The sequence below is a fragment of the Salvia hispanica genome, chromosome 3 (genome assembly GCF_023119035.1).
Source record: "Salvia hispanica cultivar TCC Black 2014 chromosome 3, UniMelb_Shisp_WGS_1.0, whole genome shotgun sequence".
In the NCBI taxonomy this organism is placed as follows: domain Eukaryota; kingdom Viridiplantae; phylum Streptophyta; class Magnoliopsida; order Lamiales; family Lamiaceae; genus Salvia; species Salvia hispanica.
The window spans coordinates 54,644,610-54,651,183 of NC_062967.1; the positions used below are offsets into that span (position 1 = coordinate 54,644,610).

Here is a 6,574-nt window from a genome sequence, read left to right on the forward strand (position 1 = left end):
ACATGCACCTCATCAGTACCTTTATTCAATCAAAACATTAGCTTTTATAGATTACAACAGTGAGCCCGATAGAGTCACTTCGATGAATTATAGCAGTAACCACGAAGAATTACGATGAACCAGAACAGTGACTTCCTTTATATACAACAGTAACTTTTGTGTATCAGGACAGTAACCTGGCATTTTCGCCCCTCGGACGACCTCGGATGCCCAAAATACATCGCCGGTCATGGCATTGCCATGAGTATCGGTAGTAGGCACGTTCCGCAACTCCCGACCGAATTTGAGCACAATCCGACACCTTTGACGCCGTCGTCGTTTTGGCTGCCTGCGCCGCCGATGACACGCACCTCATCAGTACCTTTATTCAATCAAAACATTAGCTTTTATAGATCACAACAGTGAGCCCGATGATTTAGAAGAGTCACTTCGATGAATTATAGCAGTAACCACGAAGAATTATAACAGTATCTACGATGAACCAGAACAGTGACTTCCTTTATATACAACAGTAACTTTTGTGTATCAGGACAGTAACCTGGCATTTTCGCCCCTCAGACGACCTCGGATGCCCAAAATACATCACCGGTCATGGCATAGCAATGATTATCGGTCGTAGGCACGTTCCGCAACTCCCGACCGAATTTGAGCACAATCCGACACCTTTGACGCCGTCGTCGTTTTGGCTGCCTGCGCCGCCGATGACATGCACCTCATCAGTACCTTTATTCAATCAAAACATTAGCTTTTATAGATTACAACAGTGAGCCCGATAGAGTCACTTCGATGAATTATAGCAGTAACCACGAAGAATTACGATGAACCAGAACAGTGACTTCCTTTATATACAACAGTAACTTTTGTGTATCAGGACAGTAACCTGGCATTTTCGCCCCTCGGACGACCTCGGATGCCCAAAATACATCGCCGGTCATGGCATTGCCATGAGTATCGGTAGTAGGCACGTTCCGCAACTCCCGACCGAATTTGAGCACAATCCGACACCTTTGACGCCGTCGTCGTTTTGGCTGCCTGCGCCGCCGATGACACGCACCTCATCAGTACCTTTATTCAATCAAAACATTAGCTTTTATAGATCACAACAGTGAGCCCGATGATTTAGAAGAGTCACTTCGATGAATTATAGCAGTAACCACGAAGAATTATAACAGTATCTACGATGAACCAGAACAGTGACTTCCTTTATATACAACAGTAACTTTTGTGTATCAGGACAGTAACCTGGCATTTTCGCCCCTCAGACGACCTCGGATGCCCAAAATACATCACCGGTCATGGCATAGCAATGATTATCGGTCGTAGGCACGTTCCGCAACTCCCGACCGAATTTGAGCACAATCCGACACCTTTGACGCCGTCGTCGTTTTGGCTGCCTGCGCCGCCGATGACATGCACCTCATCAGTACCTTTATTCAATCAAAACATTAGCTTTTATAGATTACAACAGTGAGCCCGATAGAGTCACTTCGATGAATTATAGCAGTAACCACGAAGAATTACGATGAACCAGAACAGTGACTTCCTTTATATACAACAGTAACTTTTGTGTATCAGGACAGTAACCTGGCATTTTCGCCCCTCGGACGACCTCGGATGCCCAAAATACATCGCCGGTCATGGCATTGCCATGAGTATCGGTAGTAGGCACGTTCCGCAACTCGCGACCGAATTTGAGCACAATCCGACACCTTTGACGCCGTCGTCGTTTTGGCTGCCTGCGCCGCCGATGACACGCACCTCATCAGTACCTTTATTCAATCAAAACATTAGCTTTTATAGATCACAACAGTGAGCCCGATGATTTAGAAGAGTCACTTCGATGAATTATAGCAGTAACCACGAAGAATTATAACAGTATCTACGATGAACCAGAACAGTGACTTCCTTTATATACAACAGTAACTTTTGTGTATCAGGACAGTAACCTGGCATTTTCGCCCCTCAGACGACCTCGGATGCCCAAAATACATCACCGGTCATGGCATAGCAATGATTATCGGTCGTAGGCACGTTCCGCAACTCCCGACCGAATTTGAGCACAATCCGACACCTTTGACGCCGTCGTCGTTTTGGCTGCCTGCGCCGCCGATGACATGCACCTCATCAGTACCTTTATTCAATCAAAACATTAGCTTTTATAGATTACAACAGTGAGCCCGATAGAGTCACTTCGATGAATTATAGCAGTAACCACGAAGAATTACGATGAACCAGAACAGTGACTTCCTTTATATACAACAGTAACTTTTGTGTATCAGGACAGTAACCTGGCATTTTCGCCCCTCGGACGACCTCGGATGCCCAAAATACATCGCCGGTCATGGCATTGCCATGAGTATCGGTAGTAGGCACGTTCCGCAACTCCCGACCGAATTTGAGCACAATCCGACACCTTTGACGCCGTCGTCGTTTTGGCTGCCTGCGCCGCCGATGACACGCACCTCATCAGTACCTTTATTCAATCAAAACATTAGCTTTTATAGATCACAACAGTGAGCCCGATGATTTAGAAGAGTCACTTCGATGAATTATAGCAGTAACCACGAAGAATTATAACAGTATCTACGATGAACCAGAACAGTGACTTCCTTTATATACAACAGTAACTTTTGTGTATCAGGACAGTAACCTGGCATTTTCGCCCCTCAGACGACCTCGGATGCCCAAAATACATCACCGGTCATGGCATAGCAATGATTATCGGTCGTAGGCACGTTCCGCAACTCCCGACCGAATTTGAGCACAATCCGACACCTTTGACGCCGTCGTCGTTTTGGCTGCCTGCGCCGCCGATGACACGCACCTCATCAGTACCTTTATTCAATCAAAACATTAGCTTTTATAGATCACAACAGTGAGCCCGATGATTTAGAAGAGTCACTTCGATGAATTATAGCAGTAACCACGAAGAATTATAACAGTATCTACGATGAACCAGAACAGTGACTTCCTTTATATACAACAGTAACTTTTGTGTATCAGGACAGTAACCTGGCATTTTCGCCCCTCAGACGACCTCGGATGCCCAAAATACATCACCGGTCATGGCATAGCAATGATTATCGGTCGTAGGCACGTTCCGCAACTCCCGACCGAATTTGAGCACAATCCGACACCTTTGACGCCGTCGTCGTTTTGGCTGCCTGCGCCGCCGATGACACGCACCTCATCAGTACCTTTATTCAATCAAAACATTAGCTATACCTGGGTCGGTGCATTTTGAGGGCATCCTTCTTTTTTGTATCACAGCAGACACAGTCTCTCCAATCACAATCTTCCCATCTGGCTTGGTCTTCCCTGCAATAAACTCCTTGATGAACTTACTGAAGGCGGGCATTTTCAAGGCTTGCAAGAATGGCAGGTTGATTTCCAACTTGCTGAAAATCTCCATGAGATCCTCTTTCATCCTTTTTCTTCTTCGCCTCCCCACGATATGGAAATGGTTTTGCTCGCTTTACTGCATTTGTGGAAGTCCCAGCCTGGGTTTCATCAACTCCCTTGTTTCCTTCCTTACTTACTTCCTCAGGTTCGGGGTCTAGGAAGAACGGGTCCCTTGATCGAGGTAGAGATCCCCCTAAATCTTCCTTCTGGAGGTCTCTCTGAACAATGATCTCCCTCGGTCCAGCGCCTTCCTCTTGCTGTTTCTGACTCTGTTTCCCTTCTTTAACTTGCATAGGCACTTCCTCATCAGTTTCCAACGTCGGCCCTTCGTAACCCCGCCCAGATCTCAAGGTGATTTGACTAATGTTTGCTCGGTCTGGCGGTTTGACGGTAGCAGGAAGTTTGCCTTCATTCCCTCGCATCTCATTCAAGGAAACTGCGATCTGGGAAAGTTGTTTTGCCATCATGTCCATGGCGGCTTTATGTTCAGACTGAGCATCTTGTAACTTGTGCACCATGTCATTGTTGGAGTGTAGGTTACCTTGCATGAACTGCTGTGAATTTACCAGATCATGGACCATGTCATCCAAACTCCGCTGTGGTCTGAAGTGGAATTGACCAGAATTTTGTCCTTGACCTTGGTTCTGTCGATAGTTTCCTTGATGATTGTTGTATTGGTTATTCGACCCTTGATTTCCCTGATGGTTATTGTACTGGCCACCAGATCCTTGATTCCCTTGATGATTCGGTTGGGAGTTCTGGTAGTTTCCTTGATTGTTTCTTTGATGAGGTGGCACATAGGAGCTTCCTGGGTTGTTCTGATTTTTGTTTCCCCAATTAGCTTGGTCCTGATTCCTATACCCCAGCTGTAATTGTCCTTCTTGACCTTTCCCTGACCAGTTGGACTGCCTCTCCGGAGGGTGTGCAAAATTCGTGAGCTGAAAAGGAGGTGGCTGGCTTTGATCATGGTCAGTCCATCTAAAGTTTGGGTGAGTCCTCCATGGAGCGTCCCTCTGTCTTCCTTGATTCCAACTTCCATCGGGATTCCAACTTCCCATCGAATTTGCTTGAGCTTGACACTCCCCTTCGCAGGGCTGACTGTAGTATGGTTGCAGTTGCCTTTCCTCTTGACCAGGGGATTTCTCAATTTCCACTGGAGCATGCGGATTGTATTTCTCGATTGCATTTAGCAAGGCCTTTTCCAGTTTATCGATCCTATCTTCCACCTTCTTGTCTTCTTGATCCATCACTGCATTAGCTGATCCTCTCCTCAATATGCTTCGCGGGTTATCATAGGCCTTCTTTGCCTCGATCAGCCTCCCCAAGGTTTCCCGAGCTTCACTTGCCTTATTCTTGGTAAAATTTCCCCCGCTCGAGGAGTTCATCAAGTCCTTTGATTCAGGGTTTGCACCTTCATAGAACAGATAGTAAGTCTCCGCTTCTATCATCCTGTGGTTTGGACAAGCATCCAGCAGCCCCTTGAAACGGGACCAATAAGAACTCAGAGACTCATCGTATTCTTGTTTGCACTCCTGAATCTCCTTCTTCAAGGCATTCGTCTTGTTGGATGGAAAAAAGTAGTCCAGAAATTCCAGTTTAAAATCCTTCCACGTGTTGATCGAGTCCGGTGGAAGCCTTAGCAGCCAAGTGTTCGCCTCCCCCTTGAGAGCAAACGGAATTGCTCGAAGACGGTAGTCCTCCTCGGTTGCCTCGTTGGGTCGCTTTTGAATGCTGCATAGTTTACTGAGTACATTACCGAAATATATGCAGGGCTGAGTACAAAATACTCAGTCAACACATTGCCGAAAAATACACATATACATTTAAAAATATTGTCAAGCCATCATCACAGTAACACTCAGGGGTTTTATTGCAAAGACCTGAGCTTACTAAAATTATTCACATTGGGCTGCAGCCCCTTTTTCCTGCACTTAGCCATATCTGATCATCTTGTGCCGCTGAGATGGTGTTCTCATACGGTCACTGAAAGCTCTTATGTTGTATTGTGTGTTCAAATAGGAAATAACAGGTTCCCTAGATCCAGCAAATCCACATGATCACGTGGTCTAGGAACTCGTTGATCGCAAGGAATCTCGGTCGTCGGACACACAGAGCACTTCTTTCAAAAACCCTCAACCACTTTACTAAACCTAGTATAGGGAAGTAGGGATCGATCACACAGAGAAGGATGCGTAATACTCATGTTCAAGGATTTGGGTGTGTTTTTGGTGTTGGCTGTTGCCACGCATTTTCTTGGGTTGAGGAAAAACAAAATTAACTTGACTTGGGAAACTTTAAAATTCTTAAGCTAACAGCTAGACCTAGGCAAAAATTATGAAAGAGCGTAGTAAAGGAAATTAACTGTTCGACACTTGATCCAAGAAAACTACTTCACGACTAGACCTAAGAAATAAACCTACTGTGGGGACCATGACTGAAAAAGCAAAGTACGAACGAAAAGTTGGCAGAATAACTAACTCTCGTACTAACTAACAGCGACATCGTCTTCTACAACCAAATTGCGTAAAACTTCTTACGAATTTCAACATAAGCGAAATTAAAACAGAGCAACTAACTTTTAAATCAAATTAATGCATAAACAACGAAGAACCTAACAGATCTGCATACTCTAGACGAAGCAAAACAGAAAACAAGAAGAAAATAGAATCCATCTAACAACTATCTTTCCACACGTCGAATCCAACCTCAGACGCTAAATCCACTCCGGATCCAAGCGTCCGACATGAACTCCAACCAACAGAAACTCTTCATCACATCAGATTTAAACAAGGAACTCCAAATACTCAAATAACCACAGATCTATCACCAAATTCCATATCAGACACCACAATTCAAAATAAACAGAGATCGACATAACATTTGAAGAAATAAACTAATAGCAGAGAGATATATGCAAATTGACTTGAAATTTAACTGCTAAACGCAGATCAACAAACGGAAAGACAAATAAGTATCATCAACAGCAAGGTCGACTCCCAAACGTGAAGTTCGACGGTAAAAACAAGCAAAACAACTGAAATTAAAAGGAATTGTATCTTCGTCCACACTCGGACGGTGTTGCCAACCACGAAATTTCTAAGAAAATAACCTTCCGTTCCCGACTACCCCAGATCTCCCATTCCCAAGTGTGTGTAATGTGTGTGAGCTAAGA

The 6,574-nt window shown here is 44.9% G+C and overlaps 1 long non-coding RNA gene across 9 annotated transcripts; it reads right to left on the reverse strand.

The window, feature by feature from the left end:
* Positions 1-90: 90 nt before the first annotated feature.
* On the reverse strand, positions 91-3,187 carry LOC125213148. 9 transcript variants are annotated; one of them, XR_007174872.1, is made up of 6 exons: positions 3,013-3,187; positions 2,651-2,835; positions 2,289-2,473; positions 1,585-2,131; positions 881-1,427; positions 91-723 (listed from the first exon to the last, which is right to left on the reverse strand). It is a non-coding gene; the product is annotated as an uncharacterized LOC125213148 (long non-coding RNA). The 9 variants fall into 9 exon arrangements; XR_007174873.1 differs by having other exon boundaries at positions 1,585-1,769; positions 1,947-2,131; positions 2,289-2,835; XR_007174871.1 differs by having other exon boundaries at positions 881-1,065; positions 1,243-1,427; positions 2,289-2,835.
* Between the last annotated feature and the right edge of the window lie 3,387 nt (positions 3,188-6,574).